We start from the raw sequence: 16,826 nt of genomic DNA, 5'->3' as shown, positions 1-16,826 counted from the left end.
ATGGAGCCCCAGGCCGAGGGAGATTGACAGTTCTTTTGTGCTTCTTCCATTTGCGAATAATCGCACCAACTGTTGTCCCCTTCTCACCAAGCTGCTTGGCAATGGTCTTGTAGCCCATTCCAGACTTGTGTAGGTCTACAGTCTTGTCCCTGACATCCTTGGAGAGCTCTTTGGTCTTGGCTATGGTGGAGAGTTTGGAATATGACTGATTGATTGCTTCTGTGGACAGGTGTCTTTTATACAGGTAACAAACTGATATTAGGAGCACTCCCTTTAAGAGTGTGCTCATAATCTCAGCTCGTTACCTGTATAAAAGACACCTGGGAGCCAGAAATCTTTCTGATTGAGAGGGGGTCAAATACTTTTTTCCCTCATTAAAATGCAAATTAATTTATAAAATTTTTGACATGCGTTTTTCTGGATTTTTTTGTTGTTATTCTGTCTCTCACTGTTCAAATACAACTACCATTAAAATTATAGACTGATCATTTCTTTGTCAGTGGGCAAACGTACAAAATCAGCAGGGGATCAAATACTTTTTTCCCTCACTGTATATATATATATATATATATTCATTTTGGAAAAACATTGGACAATCAAAAGATCAGACATTATATATTATTTAGGACCATTTTTGTGAGTTGTGCTTCTTCCACTAGTTATTGATGAAGTTATAAAAGTTCTCATTTGTATTGACTGGCACCAAGAAGAGGCTAACTAACTTCTGTTCCTTTACCGTATTCTACATGTTACCATATACACTCACAAACATTCAGTGAACATTTCAAAAGACTGTGTATTTTTGGTTGTTTGTAAACGATGAAAATGAGCCTGTGGAGTTATTTGGAGGCCCAGGCACTGGCTTGATTTCAGAGAGTAGATGGTTAACTAAAGAAAATCTTCCATAAATGATGTGCGGTCTTATTGGACATGCAGTGAAATAACAATTAGGTCTTTTTTTTGTTCCAATGACTGTTGCCATTAATTAGAACACCGAGTTCCACTGGGTCCTGTAATGTGCATTGTGTAGCCTACAGATAAACATGGTTGCCAAATCGAGCTAATAAAACTAGACAGCTGTTGTATGATGACTTAATTCAGATGCAATTTTCAGACAAGGAAAAGGAATGTTTCAGGAAAGCTGGAGAGAGCGATGTATATATTTATAATGCAACACTGAGCCAGGTGAAAAGTGTGTGTGTGTGTGTTTGAAGTGTGTGCATTAACCAGCCACAAGGAGGAAGCACATCTACAAAGATCCAACGCTCCTCTGCAGCACTACATGTTGTGTACATGCTGGATACCCCATGCTGTCCAGAGCAGGAAATGAATAACCAAAGGCAATAGTACTGACCATTTATTTGACTAGATTCCTGTAATGGTATAGGTATCATTCACTAATTATATTTTCTAACTCTGATAGATTGAAGCTTACATTTGTGTGTGTGTGTGTGTGTGTGTGTGTGTGTGTGTGTGTGTGTGTACAGCCTGGCTGAACAAATATCTACTTCCCATTCAAATCATATTCAGACTTGGCTGCTAGGCAGTAAGACCTGACAGAATGTGACCCAGGGTCATGTTTATTTGGTCTCGTTCACACTAGATGGCAGTAAATTTCAAGAGGTAGTCTAGAAAACTGTTATGCACAAGTCAACCTTGAACTGCACAAGGCGACATTCCATACACAAAGTAAACAAATGCATTATTTAGTCGATGCTTCTACTGCGAAACGAGGTGTCCTTGCTATCTCAACATCTTTAGAAATGAAGAGCTGTAGTATAATAATTCATTAATTCATTTTCCTTAACCACTTCATCCTGCTCAGGGTCACGCATCGATCCGGAGCCTTTCTCAGGAACACTGGGAGCTAGGCAGGGATTGCACTGTGATAACCTTTACACTTATTACTGAAATGATGCAAGAAACCAGGCTGGTTTCTATTTTGTGGATTTCCATACAGCACCAAAATTACTTGCAAGCACACCCAGGCTATGAGATGCACGCACATCCTGACAGCTCCTTCTTCCAGGTGGTGATGGGATACGGTTGTTAATGCAGTGGTGCAGATGAGGGTTTTTGGTTAGTCCAGGAAATCCACTGGGATAGCTGAAGGTATGGGAGTCAGTGGGAATGTTGAAGTGAATGAAATACAATGAAATACAAAGTGGGCGAAGAAATGTAGAGTTGGTGGAGTAAATAAAGGCATTATCCAGAGTGTATTATCACTGAGCCCTTCATTTGTGTGTTGTGTTTAGAGAGGGTGCATTCTGTCTCTTTCTCGCGCGCGCTCGCTCGCTCCCCCTCCTTTTTCTTTATCTCTCTCGCTCTCTCCCCCTCCCTCCCTCTCTCTCCCTTATTGTCCCACAGGCTCTCTCTCTCTCTCTCTCACACACACACACACACACAGACACGCACACATCAGGGATTTTCTTCCTCTACAGTAAAAGCCTGGCGCTGACAATGTGGACACCGGGCAGGAATATTGAACACAATTCCGGCTTTGTTTGATCCGCGCGTGCCACTCCGAAAAGGTAAGAACACGACCTAAACACTCTCCATTTCCTTCTCCCTCACACGACCACTGCGCTTTTCTGACCCGCTGAAAGCCCTATGGAAACGTGTTTGACTTTAGAAAGCCGTTTTGCCCCGTAAGGTGAACCGCCGCGTTATCACACCACACAAATGCTTAACTTTGAGGCGCGAGACCTGCGTGTCGGCGTCAACGCATGTACGAAATAAAAGCAGGAATTGCTCTAACAGGTCACGGGACATGTCTGTTCTCACCGCCGTTAAATCCCAACCAGGGATCATCATCATCATCATCATGCACTGGTCGGGAAGCCCACGCCAAAGCTGCACGTTGCGCGGCTCGAGCTGCGATCTCCTCGCGCGCATGCGGCACAAAGCACGAGCGCAGGCTGATGTTGGTAGATTTGAAGCTCGCCAGATATTCCGAACATCTGGAGCACTGTAGAACTAACATCCACAGCGCTGGGTTCGGTTTTCTTTCGTTTCCACCTCTTACACGAGCACATTTTCGAGTTTAACCTCTAAACTCGAACACTATCGAGGATGTTCACGATATAACACTTCCAATGTGACGGATGGAATTGACACCGAATCGCTGAGTCATTACGCCTGATTCGATTCTTTCAAACAAACAAACAAATAGAAACGATCTGACAAAAAAAAAATGTCCACTAACAGACAACATTTTAACAGATTTGTCTCAAGTGGATAGTTGGGCGTATGACACTCATTACTACTACACACCTAACCGGATTAGGCTCCAGAATTTGACAATTTGAAGCAAAACTGATCAGCAATAGAATCAACACAGTGCTTCGAACTGAACTCCTTTGAATAAGCTGAAGAGTCTCATATCCTTTAGGCAGTGCCTCCAGATTTGCAGGGTTTTTATTTATTTTTTAATAAACATGTTAAAAATAAATTTGACACTGCAAGTTAGTGAGTTCACTTATATTACTGATTAGGTTCTAATAGTTTAAGTGAATCAACCTGAGGAATTCATGATATTTTTTCCCATCATTATTAGAGCATACAAGTCAACAAACAAACAGCTGTGTGTGTGTGTGTGTGTGTGTGGGTGTGTGTGTGTGTGTGTGTGTGAGAGAGAGAGAGACATTACTTCTGAACACCTAATTAGATTATGTTGATCTAATTAGAAAACTGTTTCAAAGCAAAACCGATTAGCAATGTGGAAAAACAACGATTTTTAATTGGTTGGTCAGATTTTTAAGTGCTCAAAGATACAAAAAAAAATTTTGTCATTGCAAGTTAGCGAGTCAACTCACTTTATATGTTTTCATCAGTTTAAGTGAATCAAACTAAATCAAACTAAGGAATCCATGAATTGTCCATCACAATTAGTAGCCTATACATACGCTTCATGTGAGCATATATATATGTCAGGTTTATTGTCAAAATTCAATACAACGTATGCTTCAAGTGGTTTCCCTAAATTCAACTGACAATGCAACTTCTAATGATTTCTCCAGTTTCAAAATTATTCTTCTAAATTATCTTCATGGCAAACGTCTTTAGTACTTAGTAGAGCACCCTTTTGCTGTAATGACCTGCTGCAAACGAGCTGCATAGCCAGACACCAGCTTCTGCCAGCGTTCCTGAGGAATCTTAGCCCGTTCCTCATGAGCAATGGCCTCCAGTTCAGTAATATTCTTGGGTTTGCGTGCTGCAACCACCTTCTTTAAATCCCACCAGAGATTTTCTATGGGGTTCAAGTCAGGTGACTGTGATGGCCCTGTAGAATCTTCCAGGACTTCTTCTGCAACCAAGCCTTGGTGGAATTTAAGGTATGCTTGGGATCATTGTCCTGTTGGAAGGCCCAATGACACCCAAGCTTCAGTTTCATTGTGCCTTCCACATGCTGCAGGTTTCCAGTGCCAGAGGATGCAAAACAGCCCCAGAGCATCACGGAGCCTCCACCATGCTTGACTGTGGACAGAGTGTTCTTTCTTCATTCTTCTTCCTCCAGACATACCGCTGATCCATCGTTCTGAAAAATTCCAGTTTTGTTTCATCGCTCCACAGAACAGAATCCCAAAACGTCTGTGGCTTATTTATATGATTTTGAGCCGACTTTCTTGTGCTTTTGGGTCAGTAGTGGTGTACGTCTTGGAGTTCTGGCATGGAAACCTGCGTTAAGTACGTGCCTTACTGTGCTCACTGAAACCTCAGTGCCTCTTGCCACCAAGTCTTGCTGCAGGTCTTTTTCAGTCACTTGAGGGTTTTTCACAGCCTGCCTTCTCAGAAATCTGGTTGCAGCCTTTGATCACTTCCTTTTTCTGCCACGTCCAGGTATTTCATACAGTTTCTACCCCTAGCCAGTTCAGGTATTTCATGTGTTCCAGCTCAAGCCCTTGATTAGTTGCATCAGGTGTGCTTGAGATAACGCCTGTTTTGCATATTTGCGCTGTTGTGAGGGATTCAATTCTGGGCGTTGAAATAATTTTGAAAGTCATTATAAGTTGCATTTTCATTTGAATTTGCAAACAGCTGAAAGTCTGTAAATTTTGACAATAAACATGATTTGTAATGGGGGTTGAATAATTTTGATTGGAACTGTATGTGTATGCATGTGTGTGTGTGTGTGTGTGTGTGTGTGTGTGTGTGTGTCCACAACGATTGGAATATCTGACAGTTTTGGCCTTGTGGAGATATTAGACTGGTCCCCAGGATGATTTCTTTAAATAAAAAAGTTTTTATTTGAAAATAAATAAATACATAAATAAAAGAGCCAAAAGGTTCCATATTTGCTTACTGAGGTTAAACGGTAGGGTTGGATTGAGGCCTAGACATAACATTCCGTAGCTGTGTTAATAATTATTTTTATGAAAGGTTTAGGATAGTAAGACAATTGTGTGTGTGTGTGTGTGTACGTGTGTGTGTGTGTGAGATACAGTATATTATGTCTGAAGACCTAATTATAGATAGATACTCGACGGGTTGCTTAATTAATCACTAAGGCAAGAGAAAACAGATTTGAAGCAAAACTGATTAGCCATATTGTATAACCAGCATTTTAAACCTGGTCATATTCTGAAGTGTACAAGAAAAGTTGCTTTTGATTCAAGTAATGAGTTAACTGAAGCTAGTGATTTAAATCACCGTACTGATTTGGTTCCTTTGAACAAACTTGTGTAAATATGTTGCTCTACAGTACATTATGGTTTCCTTGGTTGGTTCAGCAGCAAAATCCAGAAATAAAATAGGCTACAATTTCAAATATGGTCTATTCAGTGTCACTTTGTATAACGTATTTTAATGGCTTCCATTGACTAACAATTAACAACCTAATCATTGTTAATAACACAGCCACATTATTCGACACTGAACATGCCATATGGCAATACAGTGCCACAAGACAATAAGTTTATCAAAAACAATGAAAGCTTTGTTTGTTCCTCTATTAGTTTTCATTATCCATCACTACTACAACCCTCAATAGGTGTCCCAAGTGAGCAGCTGGTCATGGGTCCATTACTCATTACCCCTGATCACTTAAGTGGATTACACTCCACTGGTTCTTTAATTGATTACCCGGACACCACCCTCATTCTCAAGACAAGAAAACTGATTTGAAGCTAAACTGATTAGCAACACTGAATCAGCACCTTTTATTGTTTACACTCATTTGAGTAATCTGAAGGGTCTTGTAATGTTTAATGTTAGTCAGCAATTTTAGCTCGGAGGCTATTGCCATTCCAAAATTACACACCTAGGAAAAGCTCATATCATCCATTTTCTTAAGCAAGCTAAAAGCTTATTTTTGGCAGAGCCGAAATAAACAGATCACTGTCTTAAACAGAGCGTTAAATTGTGTTTTATCACGGCTTGCTGCTTCATCTAAAATGGAGTGCAACATACAATAGATGGTCTGAAATGTTGACATGGATTTACTTTCATATATAAAGTTTTCAATCCATACAACAGTTACCTTCCTTTTAGTGCTTAGCCTATTTACACATGAACCTAGTTTATGTGAGTTGTTAGCTAGCTAGTTTAATGAACTACACTTTCTATTTGTGAGGTGGTAGCAGCTACTTTTTTAAAACAAGCTTTAAGGAGGTTGCTACTGCTAAAGAGACCAAACTCCTTACAAGATTAAATCGCTTTCCATTGGCTTTTATTTGTAATTAGCAGTATAATGAAAATCAGTCATGGATGTAGCATCAAAATGGCAGCTAAACTGAGGAAGCTAAACAGAGTAGAGCCTTCATGTGCAGTTTAGCTTAAAACAAATAGATATTTTTGACATACAGCTTCACAGAGGATGCTTGTAATGTAAGATTAGCCATGTGTACCTTAGGCTTTTTGGAACTGAAACACCTTTTTGAAACTTCTAATGAAATTATTTAGCTAGCATGTTGTTTTGCTTCTTGCTAGCCAGTGCTATTTGGAAACACATCAGTTTTACTCCATTTGTTTTACTATTGTTTGTTAATTCATGCATGCAACTAAGAAAAAAAATAATAATAAAGATGCAGTGTGTGTCTAAACAGACTAATCATGAGACAATGACGTCCCACTGGCATTGAGGAAGAAAAGGCACTTTGTGTGAATGGCATTTTCTCTGCAGGGGTATTTTCAAAGATAACAGCCCTCGCTGTTGCTTTGACTCTGGTTGTTGTTAGAATTAAATATTGTGTTTGCGGATTCATCCTGGGTCATTCAGTAGGCTGGGGAGTGGGGGCTCTTGGGAGTCGAAATCAGGGTTAGATTTGTTATTACATTTTCAAATCTTTCCCCAGAGCTGCGTTATTTTGCAACTGCATCCTCCCAGTACACGAAGACTGCAAAGAACGAAACATGAAAGTAGCCTCAAAATGTCTTTGAACGCCACTCCTTATTATTTGGATCAGCTAAAGCTCTGACTTTCAGAAGACGTGCTGTTGCATTCAGGTACTGAAGGTACAGCAGAGCTGTAGCAAATCACATTAGCTCTGGCATCAGATTAAAAGCCTTGTCAGTGTAACACTCCACTTACCGAACATACTTCTTTCACAAAACGCAGATTGTTTCCCACTGGAGTCCACTTTAATGTAATTAATCATGTGTAGAGACAAAAGGCAGCTAAGCGGCTAATACTTAGAAACTGGATTTATCAGATCCACTGTCTGAAGGTATTTTACAGGTAGATTTTAATTTCCAGATGCGCAAACATTGTAGATTTAACCTAAGGTCAGATTATTTAGCATAAATGACTATAAAAACTTTTAAAGATCTCAGGAGCACCGCTGCTGAAAAAAAAAAATCTACCTAGGCAGCCTTCTCATAACTAATTGAGAAGTGAGAGTGACTTGAAGTGTACATGATGATAGTATTTAATATTTAATTCCCCACTTTTGAATTCTTGATTTTTATTGGTCAGTGGGTATTGATCAATTTTCTATAATAATAGTGTGAATTGCAAGATAAATTACAGGTTTATGTTAATGTGCTCATTCTATTAAGTTATCGCTTGTATAGTAACAATGTGCATAGGGACTTGTATGGTGGATGCACCACATAAATTGTTTTTAAAAAATTTTATTTATTTTTTTTAGTGACTTGACAAGCTGCGTTTCTTGGCTTCTTTCCTTAAAAAGTGAGGGAACAAATGTGGTAAAACATTCCACAATGTTAAAACGTAACTATAAACAGATAAACAGTATGATGATGTTCTTTATTATATAGAAAATTGTTCGCATGAGAAAATTGCTCTGGTATAAGAAGAATAAAAACATTTTGGGAAGTGCAGTTATAGGTAAATAATCAACTTCATCACACCTAGTCTAGTTCATGATAGGGAAGATTTTCTATTGATAGTTTTCGTTAATGTTATTGAGCATGTATACAATGTTCACTGAGATTTTACCCAGTTTACTGTATGCCTGCTTGGTGTTTGGTACTAGTTACTAGCTACCAGAAGCAGTGATTTCTGATAGAGACACAGTAAACACTGCAATGTCTAGCAGTTATCACATTCATCACTGAAGAGCAGCTCAGGTTTATTTCTTTTTAAATGTTTTTTTATTTGTTTAGTTTTTGCTCTATGGTAGACTAGTTCAGTGTTGGGATCTTCAGCTTCTCCCATTTCTCTTGAAACAACTGTTTGTCTCAGTCTGCAATCTGAATTCTCCTGATCCTGATAAGGACGTCTCTTTACTTTGCTGTTTATGAGTTAAAATGCATGGCATAGATTAATGTGATTAATTCGTGATAAATTTGCATTTTCTTTCTCCCTGTTTATTTGTAGTTCAAAGCTGAGCACAGCGAACTTAGCTTCTGTAAGTAAGTAGTGTGATATCAAAGAGAATTCTGCAAAGATATCGATCATTTGCCTGAACCGTGGCATCAGTTGCAAGAGGCTCGGGGCTGCAATGTGACTTCCAGGATTAGAAACTGAGAAAGGTACAGAATGCGTTATATACCTCAGAGCGTGACTGGAAGGCACATCTTGTTTCTCTTTAACCTTGACACATCTTCTAGAAATGATATGATTGTATTTCGTTAACCACACCTTCCCAGAAGCACCATAAAAAGAATGGATAAAAATAGCCATTATATTGCCACATTTTATCATCCCAATATTCCTTGTATCATGTTAAAGAAAGCCTATACAGCAATGTGTCACATGTTGTCATGCAATAATCTGACCCATGATTTATCAACACACCCACATAAAACTTCTGACGGTAAAATCATATCATACAAACATATACTTCAGTCATATGTAAAACATACTAAAGGGTACAGTCCTTGACTAGATGGCCTTTTTTTGATAGAAATTATTCGATTTTATATCCTTACCGCACTCCAGCACAATTAGAGTGAGCTTCCCAGAAGCACCATAGAACAACAGTCATCATCAGACAGAGCACAATAACACACTGCACACTAATTTACAATGATGTTAACACTGCAACGGGCTTAGATACCTTTATATACCTCATTATACAGTCAACTTACAACATAGTGATGCTTATTAAGTCAAATTAAACACGACTGTTGGGTAAACTCACAGGCACAAAAATGAGTCGTTACAAAAATGCACCAAAAATTTTGACGCACCAGTTTTCCACCAGTGCTTCCTCATATGATACTTCCTCCTGCTAAATAGATCTTTGTGTTTTCCTGTGGAGGTCATTTATAGATATGGTGCGGTGTGTTCCATTTTGTTGACAGATGGAACATTCCTGTTTTTGTTTTTTTTTTTATTGTTTGTTTTGGCAGTACCTTTAGTCTATGAGCCATTGTATAAATGCTGGACATTGTGACCTTTGTGTAATCAGATGAATAAGCCAGGACTTTATTTCTAGGCTCCATGCCTACCGAGTCATTTTCATAGGCCCCTTTAACTACCAACTGTATTCACAGCACAGCTGATTTGTATTTAGTGACGCCCACAAAATTCCATATAAGGCAAATAGAAGAAGATGACAAAAACGACTAATCTTCCAATAATGCAGCTCAGCCATTGCAGCACATGAGCTACTACAAACACACCAATTCTTCCTCCTGTTATATGGCAGCATTTCTTTTTGTCTTCATTGAATGGCTAGTTTTGTTTGGTGTTAATTTATGGATTTGTTTTGGATCGCTTTATTTCAAGTCATTAATGTGAAACAACATGAGTTTCACACAAATGAGAGCGCAATTGGAATAAATAAACTATTTAAATATTCAATATAAAATTGCAGTAACTCACACCAATTAGTGAGTCTCCACATACGTAAATTTACACACACTCGTAGGTTACGAATGCTTTTCCAAACAAAGTGGATTTTCATTTATACCAAATCGCTTGTATAAATGCTCCCGCACATGATTTGCTAATAAATTTGTTTGGATCCAGCTTGGTAAGCGAGGCCCACTGGGTTTAACCTGAATTTAAACGAGTAAACTTTTCACTTCAATTCAATTTGAGTTGTATGGCGCTTTTAACAATGTACTTAATCAAATTCCATTTGTCCGTTTTACTCAAGCCAGTAGGTTTTAAAAGCATGCGGTGCCATCGGGTTATCAGCCATATCCTGATTTAACTCTGTGATTGTTGCCTTTCTCTGGAGACCAGGTCTAAACTTAGAGCTTGTTCTCTCTGTGCCTGTTGTTTGTCACTCATATCCACTTACTATCAGTGTCAGAGCTTGCTTCTTCCACCTTACTGCTACAAATTGTCCATAGTGTTTGAATTCGTGTGTGATTGTGCCCTGCAATGGGTTGGCACCCTATCCAGGGTGTCCCCCGCCTTGTGCCCCGAGTTCCCTGGGCTAGGCTCCAGGCTCCCCCGTGACCCTGTGTAGGATATGCAGTTCAGAAAATGGATGGATGAATGGATTTCAGTGTTCAGTGGCTTTTATATAATGACAGAACATGTACATTGTCCTTGCTGTTTTTAGGCCCATAGAATCGCATGGTCTACATTCTATCACTTGGAGCAAACAAGCCCTTCTTTACATTCTTAGAGAATAAGGTCATTGTTAATTGAAATACATACACATTTTAATTAGTGTGATTATTCAATTTTGGGCACTGGAGTCTCCCAGACCAAATCTGCCCTTTATTAACGAGGGTTTCTTTCAAATTTCATAGTTTAAAGAAGAGCCATTCAGGTAATAATGTGGGGCAAATGTGTTCATGGGTGGACGATATGACAAAATGATCATATTGTGATCCTTGAAGACATTTCTATGATACAATATAGGTATCACAATATGTAACATTAGTGTTGCGTTAAAAAAAAAAAAAACAAGTGAGATCTGTGATTATTTAATGTCTACATTGGACAGAAGGAAAATAAAACAATCTAGTAAGATTCAGTACAATTTCTTTTAACATCTAATCAGCTGCTTCCAGCGAAAGCTTGTAATTGTTATCAAAGATACATACGTGAGATATCTCAAAAAGGTGTGTCATGACATAATTTATCAGGATATTATATCATCATATTGCTTGTCCCTAATGTTTTTGCTTTCATATTGGTTTATGGGAACATAGTATGGTTGAGACCTTATTAAACAAAGATGAATCAGTTTTTATTTATAAATATTATGTTTGAATGATTTTTTTCTATTGGTCACTTGGTCTTTAAATGCAAACTTTCACTGAACAAGTGACAGCTAATTAAAAAAAAAGTCAGCTATTGAAGCCAGATATAATTGATCTGACATGTGTATCAAACACCTGTTCTGACAAACAGAACGGCTGCCTGCTCCATTTCAGTTGAGGACCACAGAGCTACCATGACAAGTCTGACTCACCCCTCTATTTCCTGCAGTATAAACCCAAACCATCATACACTGAAGAGTGCAGGGGAATTTTCTGGCATTCATGAGTTTTGGTCTCCTCCCACCCCTTCCAACAATGCCCAGAAAAAGTGTGTACCTGAGCTCTGGACACATCTGCCCCTTGGTTCTTAGAGTTGTAGCTTCTTGTAGCTCTTTTCTCTTTCCACATTGGTGCTGGAAAGAGTAAGTGTCAGAAAGACGGAAGGCAGAGGACCTTTGGGCTTTCGCTGCTGGAGGCAAATGAATGGAGCTGTGAGAAGAGAGGGGAAAAAGCACTCATTTTAACGCACTTGGTATTCTCTGAGGGAAAGATGAGTGTGTTGGAAGAGTGCCGAGATCTGCCATCAGATTGGCGGGGGGCATTGAGGGGGGTTACGGGTTAATAACTGACTAGAGGGAACAGTGGAAGAGACAGACCTCGTTGCTCAGAGCTGGTAGAGACAGTAAGATCTTTGCACATAGACAACCGATGGCACCAGATGTGTCCTGGATCTATTATCGTCCTTGTGTAAAGTCGTCATGCTCAGGCTTCATATAAAGATCGTGTGCGATTGACTATGATCTGTGATGATATTTAGTGGATGCACAAGTGTAAAAAATCAGCCATTAGTGTATGCTTGTTTGTAAATCTGGCAAAAGCACAAAAAAAAAATTCACGATTCGCAAAAATAATTCCAGGGAAAAGGGTTGATTACTTGAGTGCACCAAACAAAGCAATGAGCAAAAGCAAGTCTGAAGCTGAGCAGTCTTCCAATCATGCGTGTAATCTAATTGAACGCATGCACACCATTCTCAGTGCTAACCTAAAACTATGCAGGAGGATCTAGGCTAAATTTGCATAACCATAACAAAACCAGCTGAGACTATTTTTTCCTAAGCGTGTTATTCTGGGTAAAACCCCAGCGAAAAGCTTTTTTTTAAAGAGGTTCTTCCCCCCATTCAGGAACGACCACACAATTGTGTCAAGCTGAGCCTTATAGGATTGTACATTTTGCCCAGCATTGTCCTGCTCAGTGTCTCACATCTCAGACCATGAGGGGTAGACAAGGTCATTTGGAGGCTATTAGGAAGCTCGGAAGCTTGATTTCTGATACCTTATATCAAGGAATAGCCCAAAATTTGAGTTAATCTCTCTTGAAAAACACAACCTCCATTGTCCAGGCCCAATGAGGGCCCGTTCATCTAGGGATTCCTTGGTAGTTATTTCCAGTACTCCCTCAGAAGTGATGGTCTTGTAGGGACCCAAATGCATTAACAACCTACCAAAGTTGAGGGACCTGGACATGTTTAACCCATGAGCAACAACGGCTAAGTTATGCTTTCCCTCTCTTATCCATATCCACCAGTTGTGCAGACAAATTTTCGGTATGGTTGTACAATCGGTAAAATGCTAACATGAGTTTTCCTACATCATGGGGTGAAGGGAACACATGATGATAATTCAATCTTTGATTACATTCATAACAGAATGGTCAACTAGTTGGGGCAATCTGGAAGAGAATGGATATACAATGGGGGTATATATATATATATATATATATATATAAAAATGGGGCTTTAGCAAATTTCCCCAAGCTTATTATAGCGTACAGTTTATTTCTTGGTGGCAGTTAAAAACCCTTTGAGGGTTGATGGTCTAATTTGAAAACATAATCTTTCGTAAGAGCAAAAACAGCTCCTTATGAGACTAAATGTCTCATCTCTCTTTGTCACAAGGGAGACCCAGTGACAGGACTAGCACAAAAAAGACATTCTTCTGTTTGTTGGCAAAGCTGCATATCCTAACGAACAGCCATAATAGATGCTCACAAGTCATGAAGAATGCTCCAGTGGTGCCGGGGCTGCGTGGGCGCATGCATGCACGTCTTTATTCAGTGACACATCAGCGGGATCCGAGTGATGACAGAGCGTCCACTGTGTTAGTCTCCTCCCGTCATTCCCCTGCTCACAAGGAAGAGCTTTGTGTAGCCATCTATGGGCCAGGACAGTGAGAGATGCCCTCTTTTTCAGTCACTCCCTCTCCACTGGACTCTGGATCCATTTGGTAGAGAGATGGAGAGATAGAGAAGAAAGGGGAGGGGAAATGGTAGGAGTGGGGATCCTGCCAAGTCGGCAAGCAGCAGCCATTCCCTTCCTGGATTTAATATCTTAATGCGCTTCTGGAATTGCAGATCTAATAAGGAGAGACTGAGCGATGGAGAAAAAGCGAGAGAGAGAGGCCTTTTCCAATAATGAGAACTGGCCAGAGATCTTGCAAGAAATGGGGGGTGGGGGGCGGGGGTGAGAGAGATGGAATGACAGAATTGGGTACAGAAGCGAAGGGTGAAGAGATTCCATAAATTACCTTGACCAGAGAGTGACACATGCATGTCTAAAGGCTATTAGAAATGCCAATAACTTGACTCATTTGTCCCACTAGCAGGCTGCAGCAGCGAAAAAAGGACTTTGCTGGGTGGAAATCTTCAAACTGAAGCACTTCTGACTGATCAGGTCTGTTTCACACACCAAATCACCAATCGCAAGCACCTGAAAGACTATCCATCATGACAGAATGCTGACTAGCATTCGATCCAGTGAGTGGATATAGGTGAATATGCATTCTGGATATATGAAAATCTTTAATGTATGGATGAGAAATGGGGAGTTCCAAAAGCTTGGTGTTAGTGTGAGATTTTTAGTTAGGTCTACTCATCTCATTTCCCCCAAAATGTTCAGTCAACCAATGCTATGTAGATAAATCCATCCATATCAGACAAGAAAATACCTCCTCATCGTCATCTTCTTGAATCCACATGTATGTGGTGGTAATAACCTGGCGGATTTCTTTATCATTAGGTGATGAGGATGTAGTGTCACTATCAATTACGGACGAGACAGGCCTGCAGACTCATTTTTGAAGATATAATCATTTTCTCTCGCTGCACTCGCTCTACCAGAAAGTCCCATATCCACTCATCACAACCTAATACAGGCTAATCGTGAATATTATCTGGGACGGTTCTTCTGAAATGAATTGATTAGGCTGAACTACTTCCTGCTACTGGGTTTAAAAAATGACGGTTTGAGTTAGTATTTTATCATTGCAATGAGAGAAGGTGAAGACATTTTGGCATCAGTCAAAACTGTATGCCTCGCCGATGATGCCAATGAGGCGGACAACGTGCACAATGTATAGTGAGTTTTACTTGTCTGTTAAAAAATTAGACAACATTTACATTTTGACAGAATGTAGCCATGCATCCTCCAATATTAGACAGTCCGGGATGGATGTTTGGTCCTTTATGCTAATGTTCAGCAAAACGGAGCAGAAATTTACTTTGCCATTGCAAAGTTCAAATCCAGAGCTACCAGAATAAATCTAAGACCGACTGTTTGAGAGCCTCAGAAAACAGGAATACACATTGAGCTAGCCTGAACCCAGAATAGCTAGCTATTACTGTTCTTATCTGTTTAGCGCTCCAGATATTCTTATTTATTTATTTTTACAAGTAAACTCTACCACTTTGCCCCCAGAAACACTGGAAAACACAGTTCCTCAACCTCAGCTACATCACTCAAGTTCATAATTGGTCTCAATTAGAGATCTGTGTGGGGCTGGTTTTTAAAATCCCACTGACACAGTTATTATTTTTGTTTGTAACTGCCTGTGATATTAGCTAACAAATGAATCGGTTCTGTTTCGTAAAATATCAGCAAACTAGTAGCCTAATTTCAACCACCGCAATCCTGACCAGGCACCTACTAAAGATGCTGTAAGTGTATTGTGCAGCAGCACACATTCATGTTAATGAACATGGTCTTTGTCCTTCGATTTTCATATCTGACCATTTGCTTGCCCTCGCATCAAAGTTAATACCCCCTGCTCATACAATTTTTTTTGTCTGGGATCCTATTACACACCTCTAATGATAACCAGATGCACTATGGTGCACTCTGACAAGCTTTATTAGTTATTACTTTTTTTTTTATTCATACCTGTGTTTGTATTCATTTAGAACACATATATTCATTTCGAATAATGTATTCATATCCGGTTACCTCCCTATTGGCTATGATGATTTAGGAAGTTGATCTCCACCCAAAAAACACCACTTCAATGTGTTCTGACGATGCCAAAAATGTCTCTGGTGTCATATGGAGTCATGTGGGCCAGGAATCGAACCTCCGATTCAACCCTACGATTAGTGGACAACCCGCTCTACCACCTGAGCCACAGCCACCCACTTAAGCTCATGAAACTTATCAGTGCTCTCCAACTATAAACAACATGAACTGACCATCACGATGATCTGAAGCCAAGAAAAGTTTGCTTCATGTAAGTGACATGGAATGATTGCTGAACAAAATGAGACAACCATACACTTGAATAGAATATAGAAGAAAAAATAAACAAAAGACAAATACAATAAGGGAGACCTGTATGCGCATGTGGTTCTGGCTTTTTCATCAAGCCTTGATCTCCTCTTAAGATCTTAAGAGGACAGCAGGGAATAATATCAGATGTTTGTTTGTAGTGATGGTCCAGGTTCCGTCGTGCTGTACTTCAACTGGTATGATCTCACTTATTATGCAAGGCTCCACGCAGCCACTTTGTACGTTTTGATCAAGTCCCAAGTCAAGGCTCTTGCGTCACCCTGTCCATCGAGGGAGGCTGCTGCAGGTTGGTCAACTCACCAACAAAAAAAGCTCAGTCACCATATTCATAATGGAGTGCTGACGGGAGTGCGATTTAATAAAGCGTCATGGGTCTTCAGAAGTGATGGATTGTAATAGGACCAAAGGGTGCTAAAAACAGCTGGCTTTTCCTAGCACTAGCGTACAACCTTATGTTAGCATTAGTGCTAATCTTATTTGAGTCTCACTACATTAGAGCTGATTGTAAAGCCAGGATTTAAAACTGGAACTACGGGTGCATCTAAAAAAATTAGTATATCGTGGAAAAGTTCATTTTTTTCTGCAATTGAATTAAAAAGTGGAACTTTCATATATTCTACAGTAGATTCATTACACATAAAG

General features: G+C 39.7%; 1 protein-coding gene across 5 annotated transcripts in view; it reads left to right on the top strand.

Moving 5' to 3' along the window:
• Nucleotides 1–2,384: 2,384 nt before the first annotated feature.
• pcbp4 (poly(rC) binding protein 4) overlaps nt 2,385–16,826 on the top strand; it is a 102,295-nt gene continuing 87,853 nt past the window's right edge. For all 5 annotated transcript variants that reach the window (XM_053652639.1, XM_053652638.1, XM_053652637.1 and 2 more), the window contains exon 1: nt 2,385–2,531. The gene's annotated coding sequence lies outside the window, so the exon portion shown is untranslated. The remainder of the gene's footprint in view (nt 2,532–16,826) is intronic.

This window comes from Ictalurus furcatus, chromosome 21, assembly GCF_023375685.1.
Source record: "Ictalurus furcatus strain D&B chromosome 21, Billie_1.0, whole genome shotgun sequence".
NCBI lineage: Eukaryota > Metazoa > Chordata > Actinopteri > Siluriformes > Ictaluridae > Ictalurus > Ictalurus furcatus.
The sequence above is the reverse complement of the archived record's forward strand: the minus strand, read 5'-3'. Positions and strand labels throughout refer to the sequence as shown.